Below are 16,826 nucleotides of genomic sequence, written 5' to 3'. Positions count from 1 at the left end.
TGAAAATCGCCATAAAATAATATTTCATTGCACAGGTAAAAGTATAGTAATTTGAAAAGCTGTTCAAATTCTTATATGTTGCGAAAAAAACAACAAAAAAAAAACGAAAACAAAAAAAGTCACAGTAATATGTCAATTTAAAAAGCCTATAGTATAGCGTGTCGCCCAATAAACGTCATAGTATAGCATGTCGCTCTAAAAATGTCATAGTTTAGCCTTTAGTCCACAAAACGTTATTTTGTCCCGGCTGTCTGAAGTAGGTGAGGAGCAACACAAAAACAGTCCAAACGCTGGTTTCCAGAGGGTTAGATGAGTATTTATTTGAAAGAGTAAGTTTACAACAGCACAACATGTGAGGGGGTTAAAAGCAAATGGGTGTTAGTAAAATAAAAATAAATAACCAGAACTAAAAGTGAACTTCATGCTGACATTGATGGACATTCCAACCAGGAACAAAGTAAAAGATAATCAGTATGAAAAAAACCTCTTCCTGTTCACCTCTTAAAACCCAAAAACACACCGCAGTAGCATCCTAAACTAAAACTACCAGTGGGTTCCTTGTTTTCCTTTGTGAACAATTCAAAGGTCCCTCTCTATCTCCCCACACATCCACCAACCACTGGAACACATCTCCAAAGTTCTGCCGGGCCAGCTCAGCTTCCCCTCAGAAGAAGTGGCGCCACCTGCCAGATGAAGGACCCTTTTGAGAGGCAGCTGGCATCGTGATTGGACTGTACTTTGGTCTGTTCCAATCCAGCTTCAGCTCCAGAGAGGGCAGGCGGGACGAGTCAACGGAGGCCGGGTGGACGAAGGCATGCAGCTGAGTACAATCCAGAAAACAAGGGAGGAGTGCAGCAGCCAGAACAACAGAGTAGCATCGTATGTCTCTTAGAAAACATCATAGTATAGCCTTTGGTATGAAAAAACACCATCATATACATCGTATATTGTACAAATAACAAGTCAAAGGAAAGACATACATTGTAGAATTGTAGTAATTTGGGCTGACTGATTTACTGATTATCAGTATTTTATTTTTTACTGATTTACGGTAAATAAATTTTAAAAATGGTGCTACTTTGGCTCTGAACCTTTATCTACCTGTGGTCGCTCTGTCTTCTGGAGTGATTTGATTGGTTATACGTCACGAATAAAACTCCTTTAACTTAACATCTGTAAACAAAACAAAAAGTATCAACAAAGTTTTCTGTTAGAGTTTGTGTTCTTCTAAGTTTAACTCCAAGATTTAAATACTTTCATTTACTGCAAATGAATATCCAAATGAATATACTCCAAATGTCTCACTAATAATCATTATCAGCCTTAAAAACCCACAAAACACCCCTCTATACTCGACCACACTTAGTACAGTCCGTTCCCCCTTCTATAAATCTGCTTGGAATCTTCCACTTCCTGTTTGTCAAAGTGGCCTTCTACCTGGACAGGTTTGTTGGAGCTCATGCAACAAACATTTTGGGTAACTGCACTTTAATATGGATGGATGACACTGAATTAGAGTCTGTTTTAATGAGACTGAGTTAAGATGTGTAGCTCTGTCATTAAATAGGAAATTATTTCTCAGAATTCACAGAGAAAAGTCTGAAATGTTTGCTAGGTTAGCGTCCCACATGTTCTTTGGCTCAGCTAAAGCTAACTCTCTCCAACTTCTGGATCTCTTGAGTTGCTTGTTGTTAAATATCTTGCTAGAGGTGCTGAAGCTCAGAAAGTCTGAGATGTTTGTTCAAAATAAGCTCATTCTCAAGTCTTATCTGAACTGCTGTCTTTTGTTTGAACTTTCCCTAAACTTAGGAGTTAATGACAGAGCAGCACATCCAGACTCAGTCTCATTTATGTAGAGATTAAACTTCAGTGTCATTCATTGATGTTAAAGTGCAGTTTTTCAAATGTTTGTTGCACATGCTCCCGACCAAACCAGTCCAGGTGGAAGACGATGTGAAGAGAAAGCTCCAGAGGATGAATATCACACATTTACATTGGAAATAAATGTCCTTTAATTAGACATTGTCATGCAAAAGTTGGATTTCCCTTTAATGATGTTCAAATCTTTGAGTGTTTTGTTGATGTCGGTTTCTAAATGTTTTTTGACACTCGGCCCCAAAGATTAAAACCTTTTACGGCTCAAAAGCTGCAACAATTCACACATTATCAACTATCTTTCTGACTAAACTAAGATAAAAAGTGAAAAGCTGCCTGATTCCTGCATCATGAATGTAAATCTTTTTGTTTTTTATGACAGTAAACTGAATATATTTGGGTTTGACATTTTATAAACCAAAACAAGAAATGAATTACTGGAGAAAACAATCAACAGATTAATGGACAAAGAAAATGTGTTTTCCAGCATTAAAGGATATATACAATTTTAATTCAATTTTATTTATATAATGCCAATTACAGGTCAAATTGTCTAAAGACGCTTTATTTTTATATTTTTTTGTCATATTTAAAATATGACAAAGTAAGAAATTTAAACCTCTTGACCAAGCCAATTTATTATTTGGTTTTTAAGAGACGAATCGACAACTAAAATAAGTTTCTCCACTCAAACTAATAAACATGAGGTCAAATCGAAGGAACAGTTTTAAATACTGCAGTCCCACGACGACAAGAATAAAGTTTGTCAACAAAAACTAAATCTGCTGGTGGATTCCATTAAAGTCCTAATAAATGATAATAAAGTGTGATACTAAAGATTTGTGGTGCTAAAAATCTCCAAGTAAAAATATGAAGTTGAACATGTGGATGGAGGTTGATAAAAGTTGACCTCCCTTCATTTCTCTGGAGCGACTCCATGGATTTTATGGATGGTGGTTAAAGACCTGCTCTTCTAGTCGTCTTCCTTCTAGTCACTGTAAAAAGTCAGTCCATCCTGGCCGACTTCAACACCTCTTCATGTCAGCTTGTTCTGCCTCCGACCTCGTGGAAACTCCAGAAACTTGGGAAAACCCGTGGAGACTCGAAGAACTCGTCGAGACTCGAAGAACTCGTGGGGCGGGGGAAGGTGTGGTGGGTGGTGGGGGGAGGTGGGGGAGTAGAGGGGGGAGGCCGCCACCCACCTCCCCGCCTACTCTCCGCCCTGACTCCACCCAGACTCCGCCTTGGCTCCACCCATGTGGTCACTTCATGAACTACGATGCCAAAGGGACGACGAATTTATTTCTTTGTATCTGATCTGTAGCTCAGTGAGTTAAGGATTTGCCTATGGAGCTGCAGGTCGCTGGTTCAAGACCAGACCCTTCTTAAGTTTTATCAAAATCCTGACAAAGACAAAGAAAGAAAAAGGCCGGTGGCGGGTCTTGAACCTGCGACCTTCCAGTCGGTAGTCCTCTTCTTATCCTCCTGAGCTACTCGCTCAGATACAAATTCTTCTTTTTTTTGCGCATTTATCATCTATTTTTTGTCGTTTTCGAGTTTTTTTTAAACTCGAGTCTCATCTCGACCGTTTTTCTCAGGAGGTTGGACTTCAGCCTTTGTGCTGGAGGGTTGAACCCTCAGTTCCAAGACTTTCCAAGCCTCCACACCTCCCGAGTCCTCAGGACCTGAGCTTTCACACAGTCTGAGGGCTGAAATTTTCTAAGTCCCACAGTAGTTCTCTGTTAGTTTGAACCTTCAGACAGTCTGAGGACTGATATCTTCTAAGTTCCTGAGTAGTTCTCTGTTAGTTTGGACCTTTCGACAGTCTGAGGACTGAAAACCTAAAAGTTCTTGAGTACTTCTCTGTTAGTTTGAACCTTTAGACAGTCTGAGGACTGGAGTTTTAAAAGTTTCTCAGTACTTCTCTGTTAGTTTGAACCTTCAGACAGTCTGAGGACTGAAGTTTTAAAAGTTTCTCAGTACTTCTCTGTTAGTTTGAACTTTGTGGTTAACAGAAGCCTTAAAACTTGTGACCATGAGTCTTGATTTCACATTTAGATCATCCATCTGAGTTCTTCTCAGACCTTCACCTGTGGGTTTTTTAGAAATCCTCAACAAACTTTGATTCTCTTCACTGAACAGTAAAGTTTGTGGAGATCAGAAGGTAACATTAGTTTGATAAATGCCTTCAACTACTAGTAGACTTTATCTGGAAAGCAGTTTTCTGAAATGAGTTCTTAGTAAATCTGTCTACAATCAAACCAAGAACATAGAAAGAGGAAATGTTTGAAGAAAAAACTTGATGTTTTCATTTCAGACTAGAAAACACTTTCAGACCTTTATCTGTTTTTGCTCTTTTTCTTTGTTTCATTGTCTCTTCTGTTTAATTTGATCTTCTAAAGTCTAACTGGTGTCTTTTCAAATGTTTTGTCTTTAGTTTGATTCTTCTTAAATGTTTAATTTTGTTTTTTCTCACCTTTTATTCTTTTCTAATGTCTGATTTGATTTCAAAGTTTTGTCTTTTTAATGTTTGTTGTTTTTTCAAATGTTTTATCGGCTTGTTTGAAAAATTTGCTTTTCTTTCCCAATGTTTAATTTTTCGATTAAATCTTTAAGGTTTTTCTTTTTTAATGTTTTACCACCTTTTAATGTTTAATTTTCTTTTTAAATGCTTCATTGTATTTTCTGTTGAATTCATGTTTAAAGTTTTATTGTTAAGATTTAATTTTCTAATCAAACATTTTATTTTTAATTCAATGTTTTGTCTTTTTAAAGGTTTAATAATTTAATGTTTTGTATTTTTTTTAAAAATATTTAATATTCTTGTTTAATTTTATTTTTTAAATGTTTAATTATCTAAAATATTTCATCTTTAATGTTTCAGTTTTGTTTAAAAATTTTTGTTTAATTTCATAATTACATGTTTTGTTTCTTCTGTTTAATTATTTAATTAAATATTTTGTCTGTTTAATATAATTGTATTTAATGTTTAATTTTCTTTTTAAAAGTTTTGTTGTATTAAATGTTTTTCCTTTGATTTAATTGCTTTTTTAAAATGTAGTTTATTTCTTTAATCTTTTTTTCTGTCAAGATTTTAACCTCAACCTTAGAAATGAAACAAACCCTTAAATCACAATGAAAATACTTCTGTTGTCACAATCATGAGTTAGTCAATTATTCAGTTTATCAATTCAGCTTTATTTGTTTAGCACCTTTCACACAGATGACAAAACTAAACAAGCAAAGAGAAAAAACTATGCTAAAACTATGATTAAACCTCAAAAACATTAAAAAAAAAAGATTTAACATCATAATAAAACGTGTCCAGGGGATGGAGGGAGTTTACTGAAGTCTTCTTGGGCTCACATGGGAAATCATTTAAAATATAAACTTGATATTCAGTCTAAGGAAACTGGAAACTGCAGAGTGACAGAAGAACCAACAATATCTCCTGTTTTCTCCTTTAATGAGTTGACTCTTCTTGTGCTTTCAGACCAAAGAACTACAGACTCTTCACAACCTGCTCAAACTCTTGGTACAGGACCTCACCACACGGGTCAAGAAGGTTTCTGTCTCATTTCTACTCTGAAGCTCACCTTCTCCTGCTCAAACTGCTGACAAATGTTTCTGCTGCTCTAAAGTCTGGTCTCCAGAACTTCCTAAAAACTCTCAAAGTCTCTTCTGCTGCAGGTTGCTTTGTAGAACTGTTCCAGAAAACCTCACTAAACCACATGGAGGGGCCTCAAGATAGTCGTCCAAATGAAACCATACAAAAACCAAACTAGCACAACCCAAACGCTAAAGTCTCCTGCAGCCTACCAGAGAACCTCTGAGAACAGAGAATCAGGACAGGAACTCTTACCTTCTGGACAACCAACCAAAGAATACAGAATGTGTCTGACCAAAAACCTCTGAAGACTCACTACAGCCAAGATAAAGACACAACTCAGCTGCACCAAATCCACTAATCACTGCACACATTAGCACCATGTGCTAACTGTGGCTAAAGAACCACATTTACCAAGACAACTATCCAGTACAAAGCCCTAAAACACACCAAGAAACACATTAAAGACGATTTTACTGCTGGAAGCTGCAAGCCAACGCCTAAAGAACAAACTAAAGCAATGGAGCCAAACCCGGTTCAGTGGTGAAGCAGAGGAAATGTTTGTCTGCAGCTAAATAAAGCAGGAAGACACTGAGCTGCTCAGGTGTTCCTGATAACACCAAGCAGCCACCCTGGACACCAATAGGAACACAGCTTACTGGATGTCCAGAGGGCTGGGTTAATGAATGAAATTTAGTTTAAAGTGAAGCAGAAAAGTTAACAAGAAAGGTTGAAAGCCCACCTTTCTGATACCTGAAATCTGTAGTTTTCATCACAAACTACACCTGAACATGTCAAACTGGTTCCATAATAGAACCATCATTGTAAAAACGTCATAGTATGGTGTGTTGCTCAAAAAACATTACGACCTGGTTGTCTCGGGTCGCCGAGGAGCAACACAAAAACAGGACAAACGCTGGTTTCCAGGGGGTTAGGAGGCTATTTATTTGAAAGAGTAAGTTTACAACAACACAACATGTGAGCAGAAAAATCACAAAGTCTGTCTTTAGTTCAGCTGAAAATATTAGTTTTGTCTTTTTTATTGACCAAACTTTTCAGGAAGTAGATGAAGAATAATTAAAGCTCTCATGTAGAAGTCCAACTTATTTTGGATCCTTGTGGAGAGTTTAATCTTAGAGTTTGTAAAGCTGTTGAGTTTTTAGAGTCACATGGATTGTTTTGACATTTAATAACCGAGTCCTGAAATAAAATTACAGTTGTGGATTTCTGTCATTTAGTCTGGACTAAACAAATAACAGCAGCATAAATCTCAAACGTCATTATGAGGAGTCTGGATTGAGGTTTCTCACTTGATAATGATCAAAACATGAAATTTAGGTTGGTTTAAAGGAATATTCCACCTTAAATCTTTGAATGTTGACCTAAAAGGTTGGTTTCAGGAAGTATTCCACCTACAAGGTCCTCAAACATCCACCTTAAAGGAACATTCCACCAAAAATCCTTGGACATGCACCTAAAATGTTGGTTTAACCGAGTATTCCATCCAAAATCCTCGACCAAAAAATCTTGGTGTAAAGGAGTATTCCACCTTAAATGTAGACCTAAAGGATGGTTTGGAGTAATATTCTACTCTAAAATCTTCCAATGTAGACCTAAAAGGTTGATCTGATGGTATGTTCTACTCAACATCCTGGAACATTTACCTTAAAGGCTGGTTTAATGGTATATTCCCAGAACCCTTGAACATTAGGCTTAATGGTATATTCCACCCAGAATACTTGTACATATACCAAGAAGTCAGTGTAAAGGAAATGTAGACCTAAAAGGATTGTTTAAAGGAATATTTAAACAATTATTTTCATTATTTAATAATCTGTTATCAGTCAGAACCCTGGCAAACTTATTTTCATCAGTTTTTTAGTGGAAGTCACAAATAAAGGAGCTCTTGGTTTTTCCTGGCGTTACTGAGTCCAAAGCTGCTGTTTCAACACAGACATGTTCACATGCATCCACAAACCTCTCAGCACTCAAACACCCACAGACAGGAGGCCGGCTGGACCGAGGCTCGGCGGCGTCCTCAGACCCACGAGTCGGGGAGTCGCTGAACTTGTTGGTCTGGTTTGAAGGCCTCCGTGTGGTCCAGTAGAAGTCCACGTAGTCGGTGTTGGCTTTGAACTGCAGCGACTGGCCACCATCAGGTGGACCGGCTCGTCCTCGTAGGGCTCCTCCTGTAGCCTTGAGGGAACCACAGGAACATTCAGTAGCTGTTGGAGTTCTTCCTGTCAGGCTCGTGGTAGAACGGCTCTGAAGAATCTTGTACTTGTCTTATCTGGAACAATCTAACAGCCTAAACTGTTAACAGCGGTGTAAAGAAGCAAACACACAGGCATAGATTAGGACTCAAACTAGATTTATTTTAGAAAACAAATCAGCTTAGAGCCATTTGTTCACACGTGGCTGAATAGGAGGCCATCCAATCAGATTTGAGGTCTTCACTCTGTAGGTTGTTTGTTTGGTGAGACCCTTGGACCTCCATCAGCTGACGTGGATGTTTGACGGTCTTCCTCTCTAGTGCTAGATGATTCATCCATGAATTCAGCAGCTACAGACTGAAATGAAGCTCATGCTGCCGTTATTGAATTCCTGTTCCAGATCAAATGTTCAGAGCTCACCTTGAATGCAGCTGTCTGCTGTCTGATAGTTTTTCTCATTGTAGTCTTCAATAAAGTCTTTTTCCTCATGTCAGGATGTGGTGAGACTCTTTCTCAGTCTCTGCAGATGTCCCTCATTGTGCAGCTTCAGAGAAGAAACAGAAAAACTGGTCACTGCTTCAGCATCACAAACGCTCTCCAGCACTGAGAGTGTTTTAGGAATTCATTCATTGTGTTGTGAACTTTGAAGGAGCAGAAACTTTACAGCTGCCAAAGATATGAGCTCCAATTCTGGATGTTTTAGGAAATGAAGTTCATCAAATGAACACTTGATTATTGCTGATAACACTCATTAAATTACTGAAGAAATCTAACATAAAAACCTGTAAACTCTCAGGCAGCTTTTGTTAAAGTTTGTCTATAATTCTATCATCATGTTCTGGAACCAGGACTCTGCAGAAGTTCCTTCAATCAGATACTTGTGTGTTTCTATTTAAGGCCTCAGGTTTGAACATACAGCAGAGGATTAGAAAGGAGTGATTTTAATATTTAACTCAGTCCAGTAAATGTTTGGAGTAAAAAGGATTAAAATTTTGATTTAGATAGATTTGTGTCAAATAATATTGTGGAGTCTCACTTAAATATCTCCAAATGAATTCAGTGTATTTACATTTTATAGAATATTTGATTTCTTAATCTCAATACTGTAGGGTCTGACCCTAAATATTATAATGATGTAAATTTAAATAATATTTTAGTGCAGAGTCAAACTTTAATCAGCTAAACTTACATAATAAATATTACTGTACAATCTTAACCTGAACATTCATATTATTGAGGTATATTTACATAACTCATGATATTCTAGAGTCTTAACTGGAATATTTCTAACATTAATCTTTTTGTATTGTGCTGATAAACAACAATAACCCAACTTTCAGATAATATTTGCTGTCTGTGATTGTGAGACTAAATTCCTCCACATTCTGGAACTGGACTGAATTTCCCAAAATGAAAACATGGACAGAATTTAACACTCATGTATCCATGGCAACGCAAAAGTTTCTGCTTCTTACCAAAGTTCATAACACAAGTAAAGATTTTAATATAAAACTTCAGGGATGACTGCTAACCATAAGTATTCTGATCAATATTTCATGATCAATATCAGGACAGATGTTACAACTCCAGCTGTTACATTAGACTGCAGTTATTCACAGAGAAATTAAAACATCACATTCCTCATGAAAACTAGATGGGACTTTTATTAAATAAAGTGTTGGTGAATAAACAGTGTAAAAAGTGCAAAGCAGCTCCATTAAATCAGGAGATGTGAGACTTCCACAGCATGGATCACCATCTGCTGTGTTGATTCATAGCTGAATGTCAGAATGAACTGAGATAGAAAAGCTGCTTTGAGCTGCAACATTACGGTCTGACAATCCAACACCATCACAGTTTTCATCTGGTTGTTTTGCTTCAACATGCTGTGAAGTTCAGTTTTTACCTGAATCAATACAGAGATTCTATTTCCAACCAAGACTGGAATAAAAACTAGAATGTTATGAGGTTATTAATGCAACTAAATCCTTTCAGATGGAAGGATTTACTTCGAAGTTCTAATTCAAGTTTCAGTTGGAGCACATTGCATTCACAAAGAAAAACAGTGATACCTTCATAGCAACATTTAATAAACCTAAAGCTTCCCTGTTGGCTCATTGGTGGAGTTTGTTACTGAGCATCTGAACCTTAAATCCAGTGAGACGACCATCTTCAGTCGAGGCCAGTCAGAGAACTTCAAGACCTTCCATCAGCTGGACCAGATGTGGCATCATCTCCCTCTGAACATCTGGATGACAGGAGAAAAGACAGAAATCAAACACAGATCACAGAAATACCATTGATTCACTTTCATCATTTTATAAAAGTAGCATGAACTTTATTAAAACTTGACAACATCAGTAATGAAAGTAAATGTTTTTATCTCGTGTTGAAGCTAAATTTAAAGTCCATTTTAATGACAGTTTATCCTGAGAGGAGTGAGAATGGAGCTTTTCTTTCCTTTTTAGAATATTCCCTCAAAATATTCTGTTTATTATTGGCTTTAGAAGCATTTTTCTTTATTTACTTTATAGATACCTCAGACTGATACACTTTGCTGGTTTGCAGATAATTTCATGTACAATGACAATAAAGATCTTCTATTATAACATATTTTGCTAAAACAAGAACTGCAAACCTTCTCAACAATCTCTCAGGCTGCAAAATTCCAACTGCGACCAAGAATTATCTGATGTAGTTATTATTATAATCTTTACTGAACCAGCCCTGGAATTAATAAAAATCTGTATATGGATATGATTTTCTCTGATGGGACCACTATAGAAGCCGTAGTAACAATTAACTATCCTTTGAAGGGAAAGATTAGGTCTTCTTCAGGTGGATAAAAACAATGCTCTCCCTTTAAAAAAAAAAAAAATGCATTCAATAAAGTAAATCTCTTCTGCACTGCACACATACTACACTTTTGTATAACTCTGGATGTCAGAGTAAAGGCAGACAGATCCACCGATCAGCCACAACATTCTGACCACTGACAGCTGAAGAGAACAACATCTATCATCTTGTTCTAATGCAACGTTCTGCTGGGAAACCTTGACGTTCATGTGGATATTTGACATGTACCACCACCTAAACACTGCAGGACAAACAACCCCCTAGTCTCCATGGCAACAGCAGTCCTTGATGCCAGCTGCCTCCCTCAGCAGGACAAACAAACTGCTCAGGAGTGGTCCGAGGAACACAACAGAGCTAAGCTGTTCACCTGGGTTCCACACTCCCCACATCCAGATCTGATTGAGCATCTGTGGGATGGTCCAGGATCAGCCTGGTCTAGGTAGGACCCACCCTGCAACCCACAGGATCCACAGAATCCACAGGACATCCCCAGAGGTTCTGATGAACCACTGGGTCAGAGGAGTTTTAGCAGCATAAAGGGACCAACACAGTATTAGTCAGGTGGTCAGAAGGTTATACTGTTATATTGTCATGCTGATTATATGATCAGTAAATGCTACCATCAATTATAATGTCCACATTGATCAGGAAAAAAAAACAAACTATCAGTTCATTCAGAAACTGTGGGGTTAAACCTAAAAACACAGACCTCAACAGCAGTTTGTTTCAAAGCAGAACACCAGCTGGTTTTCACTAAAGAAGCTTTCAGAGCAACAATTAAATGACGGTTTTGTTCTCATTAAGTTCACAGAGTCAGAGTCAGCCAAAATAATGTACACACATCAGGAAAAGAAAAACTTTTTATAAATATTTCATTTGTATCAGTACTTCTATACATATAGATTCCTCTTTCTAAGTTTGATCAAATCATGACAACTCTGTGTCCTGTTGTACGATGTTTTCCCAACAGATAGCATTACCCTCATGAATGGAGCATCAACAAGTGACGTCTACAACACAACAGAAATGTCTGGAAGCCAGTGGCCACCACTTTGAGTACCTCTTGTAATTGTACAGGCCAAAGATAACTTTTATTAATCTTGTGATGTCTGAATAAATTTGGTATTGAAATATTTATGCAAGTTTTTCTTTTCCTGATGTGTGTAAACATTATTTTGGCTGACTCTGTATAATGGGTTTCTGACAGGTCACCAGGCAACATCTTTTTATAATAATGACAAACATACCTGCATTCTACAGGAGTGATTTTCCTCATGTGCAGGTAAAGATGTGTGAGGAGCTTAGAGATGACAGGAGCAGGAGTCATCCTCACTAATTCAGCTTCCACCTAGAAACAAAAAGACCACAAAGAAACACACTGATATACTCTAAAACGTTCAACCTCACAGCCTCAAAATATCTGTTTAGGAAGTGTCGTGTTTCTAAATTCTGCTGAAAGCATTGACAGACATTCTCTTACAAGGTTGTGTAAAAAGCAGCCTGTCCTCTGAGCTACTGAGAAATTTTCCTGAACAAAGTTTCTACGTGTAAATCGGCTCAACAAAAACTAAAGCCTCAGTCAGAGATAACAGTTATCGCAAATTATAAAGAACTTTCTTTGCTAATTCAGACTTTCTGCTTCAACCTCACATAAAAAGGGGAGTTTAACTCATCAGGTGACTGAAAATGAACGGCTTGTGCAGTTCTAGATCCAAAAGTAGGATGTTTCAACTCATGTTTTACTACAAATACATGCAGTAATAAATAAATACAATGGCTGGTTGTTAGTTTATTCACTATTAATGTCATTTTATATACTGGATTGAACTTGAGCAGTGGAAGAGAGAAGGAATTTAATGAAATTATGGAGATTCAGAGAGGCAATGTTGCGCAATGTTAAGTTAAGCGTTGTTTAATTCAAACCAGCTGAATGTTAAACTTCAGTGCAGCTCAACAGGTTTCAGTTAACCTTAAAGTAAAATAACTTTTTTAAAAGCTAAAATACACAGCAGAGAAATACAGGTTGAGAAGGTCATCTAATAATGACGGAGAGCTGCTGCAGCAACTAACACAGGTGTTCAGCGGTAAGTTAGCCACCTGTGTTAATTAGCCCGCTAGCTAACTTAGCCGCTTAGCTACCTAACTTAGCCGCTTAGCTAGCTAACGCGTCCGGACCAACTGCTCAAACACGACAAAACACAACTCTTCAAAGTCGCTGACTTAACGTACAACAAAACAACGCTACTGGTTAGAAGTATTTATCTTCTTACCGTGTTTTACTCCAAAAACAAGGTCAACAGCAGCCAGAGACGCTACCAGACGTGCCGACGAGAGATACATATAGCAAACTAGATACACTAGCGCGCTGTCTTCTATGGTATCTATGGTCTGACCAATCACTGCTCTCTGGCTCTCAGTCAGTCTGACCAATCACTGCTCTCTGGCTCCGCCCTCTGAGAATCTTGTTGTCGTTTGGCTCCACACTTCCTGATGACCACTTCCGGTCTCAGAAAATGAAAAAACGGACCTTTTTTCGTTTCTCTTACTGATTTTACTTTCTTGTTATTCTAAATATAAACCGAAAATCAAAGCATTTTAAAAAATCGTATATCCCTTTTTGATCATGAAAAGGAAAAACGCCTTGTATTTCAATTTTAATTTTTGTATTTTAAAACGAAAATCAAATAACCACTAGTTTTTTGTTTTTCAATACCCGTTTCAGAACGGAAAATCCAATTACCAGATCCGTACACGGACCCACCACACACACCTTTGACACACTTCTACACATTAGTTGAGGAGCCGCGAAAACCTGGTCGCGCCAAACTATTTTACATCTGGAGCGAAGCTCTCCAGCAAACTACAGTCGGATGAAGAGTCCAGCCACTCGTCTGGCCCGGATTCTGCCACCAGCGCGGATGAAGCCGATCTTATCGAAGGAATTGATCATTCCAGTGACATGTAAGTCTGTATTCATGAGAAGTTGTTTGTTTTGAGTTGGAGAAAAGTAAAGAAAGTATAATATACATGTAACGCCGCCGAAAGCATTCCGCGCAAAATACGCATCATTTTTACAAGTCATGTGCTGCGCACAGCTAACGTACCACGTAACTTTTTCTGTGTGCAGCATTTACAATGTTGGGAAGGAGGAGGAGGAGGAAGAGGAGAGAATGGAGGTCTCCTGCTGTCCTGGTACCCCAGCGAGAGGTAGAGGGACAGACCGTCCTCCAGCCAGGAGACGCTGCAGCAGCCGCTCCACCAGCGAGCGCTCCGGGCCAGAGGCGCTCCCTACAGCTGGCTGGAAAACTGAGAAGGAACCTGACAGCTTACCTTCTCTGCCACATTTCCTGCCTGCCGAAAAGGAGGCCAGGTGTCCAGCCACCTCTGTCAGAATATGTGGACAGCCCTTCCCCATCAGACCTGTCCAAGTACTTGGACCAGGAGACCATCAAAATACTGTTTGATTCAACTCAGTAAAAACGATTTTCTTTTATTTTCAAATGCACTTTTTATGGTCTGACCATGGTTTTGTACATAACATATGTGTGTTCATAAGTATCTGGCACACTTAGAAAGTTGATTGCACTATTGTAAATAGTTTGTTTTAATGTTGATGTTGTCTCTTTGCAAATTTTGCAGTTTTGTTTATTTTCGGGTTTTTTTACAGGTTACAAAATTGACCATATCTCAAAAAGCAAATTATGTACAGACTCCAAATAAATTTCCTGTGGTTCCAAAGGATATTGTGCAACTTTTTTACATTTACAAATTTGAGGGATACAGTTATGCAATTTCTGTATTTTGAAATAAATGTGAAAAAAACAAAAACGATTTTCATTTTTTTAAGGTTTATTGCACTTTTAAGCAATTTTTTGTAGTAGTTAAGACATAAGTCATTACATATTATTAAAATTTGGGACATCAGGGTTATTTTGATGTAAAGCAAATAAAAATACTCCAAAAAATGGCACTACAGCATGTAAAAATGTAAAAATATGTCCTGGCGGACTTGCACAATGGTGGGTCTTAAAGGGTTAATGGAACTTTGAGTATATTTTAAGTACATACTGAGAATAAACACCCAGTCGTAGACAGCTACATAAAATGGAGAACATGTGGACGGATGTTTGCTTCTAATGGCCTTGCAAACTGAGAGACTTCATTAAATGCTCTTTATTTTCATTCACATTTGTTTTAGTCTTGACTTTGTATGTATAAAAAATGCTCTGTTGAAACCACCGCCTCAGATACAAGAAAACAGCTGCTGATAATGTTTCAGGGAAATGCATTAACCAAAACCACACGAAAGCAATAAATTTCATAATCAACTTCATCCGATGTAGAAAATAAGAAAACACATTTGAAAGAGTGGAGATTAACTGTAACGTAACATTGGAAGCGTGACTTTTCTATGATTCATTTATAAATTGAATTGAACAACAACAACAAAAAGAAACCACGGTGGCGAAGGTAGGGAGGAATAGGGCTTTGCTGCAGTGGCTGTGGTGCTGAAAGGACAGCTCCTGGAAGAAGAGAAGGAGGAGGGGTCAGGGAGGACAGACAGAGGAAATGCATTAGAACCAGATGTACAGATAGATGCTCTACTGGCCATGTGGCAAGCTGAAGCCATGCGTGCATTTGGTTTGATTATTACATGAACTGGCAAATCAATCTGATATATTATAAATGTATGTTATGTCAGTTTTTGTGTACTTGCTCATGTGAGTGTGTTCTGAGAAAGTTCTGGACATAAAAAAAGAACTCTTTGTAAGATTTTATTTCTTGATGCTGACCCGCCCCTCCTAGTCAACATTTTAATTGTTTATTCTCAACTTTCGTGGCAGATAATCTGGCACAAGTGTTATTAATAACATGATAAAAGGCTGCATTAGGTATCCCGGCTGCCAGGCACTTGTATTGTGCTTGATGGCATGGACAACTGGAACACTCAAACGGTGTTGATCAGTGATTTTATTGCCAACACCTGCGGTTCTCTGGGCAAATTAAAATTTCTGCTGGGAAAAGGTCCATAAAATAAGGTCATAAGTCTCTAAATGTAATGCCACAAAGATAAACAAAGTTAGAATGTTTTAAAATATGGTATTAATTAGTTAACTGTTCCAACTAGATTTTCTGTGACATTCATTCTCTAACAAACAGCAAATGTCTAATTGGTGTTTCCAATCCATTGCTACACTTCAAGGAAACAGTTTTGGGGATTAAACAATAAATAGTTTTGTCCTGATTGACAATTTCCTGACTCCCTTTGTTGCATCTCTTAGGGTGAAGAAGAAGACACTCATCTTTTTTTCTTTTTATTTGTTTACACAATGACAGCGTTGGTACTAGCCTCCCTTTAGGGAGACAAAAAGCCCCATATTGTAAATCATTGGATTTTAACTTGAACACTTGGCTTACTGTTTAGGTAAGTGTCAGGATTAGGCAAGTAGTAGCTCTGGTTAGGGTTAGGTTAGGTTTCCAGGAAATTAATCTAAGCCAGATGAAATGATGGAAACATGACGATGCGCATGTGTTTCCACTTCTGCTTTTCTTGCATTCCTTATTCAGTTTCTAAATACAGCTTCTGCCCTTCCTCCCCAGTGTCATTCTTATGTCCTGTGGCAGTTCTGTGTCACTTTTTCCACACTGAATCCCACAGGAATTTTCCACCACCCACCTACTTCATCTATGTCTTATTTCTTGCCCTCTTCATCCCCTCCTTTCCCTCCCTTCCTGTCCCTTCTCACGCTTCAATTCTGTCATCCTCCTTAAGCCCATCTGTCTTTCTACCATCTATCCCCTGCCATCTTAACCCTCTCCTCTTTTTGTTCCCTCCTCTTTCCTCTGTCTTCCCCTCGTCTCTCGATCTCTTCCTCCCTTCCTCCCTTCTGTCTGTTCTGGATGCTGTGAGTGGAACACAGATTATGTCAGACATTTATAAAACCAGATTAGCTGAGATCACCTTCACACATGCACATATACACACACATACACAACTACAAATGACTCCTTACAATCACATACAACTCCTAATTTTAGCTGTCCATAGATATACTAAATAGCCAGAAGTATGTGGACACCCCTGTTTACATACTAACTAGGGGATGTTTTACTATTTGCAACATGCTAATGATGTTGTATGCAAGGACATTTCCGTATAGAAATGCTTTTATGTCAGTTACATGTGGGGAAAAAAAATATTTAGCTACAAAGAGTCCTGACTCCAACCCTATTTGACACTTTTCAGGTGAAATGGAAAACTGACTGCAAGCTAA

At 38.0% G+C, this 16,826-nt stretch overlaps 1 long non-coding RNA gene across 2 annotated transcripts; it reads right to left on the bottom strand.

Moving 5' to 3' along the window:
• Positions 1–6,330: 6,330 nt before the first annotated feature.
• Positions 6,331–13,177, bottom strand: LOC129349666 (uncharacterized). 2 transcript variants are annotated; one of them, XR_008602766.1, is made up of 4 exons: positions 12,822–12,944; positions 11,799–11,899; positions 9,843–9,943; positions 6,331–8,239 (listed from the first exon to the last, which is right to left on the bottom strand). It is a non-coding gene; the product is annotated as an uncharacterized LOC129349666 (long non-coding RNA). The 2 variants fall into 2 exon arrangements; XR_008602765.1 differs by lacking the exon at positions 6,331–8,239 and having other exon boundaries at positions 8,246–9,943; positions 12,822–13,177.
• Between the last annotated feature and the right edge of the window lie 3,649 nt (positions 13,178–16,826).

This window comes from Amphiprion ocellaris, chromosome 9, assembly GCF_022539595.1.
Source record: "Amphiprion ocellaris isolate individual 3 ecotype Okinawa chromosome 9, ASM2253959v1, whole genome shotgun sequence".
Classification (NCBI taxonomy): Eukaryota; Metazoa; Chordata; class Actinopteri; family Pomacentridae; genus Amphiprion; species Amphiprion ocellaris.
Note: the sequence above shows the minus strand (reverse complement) of the source record. Positions and strands in the feature narration are given on the sequence as shown.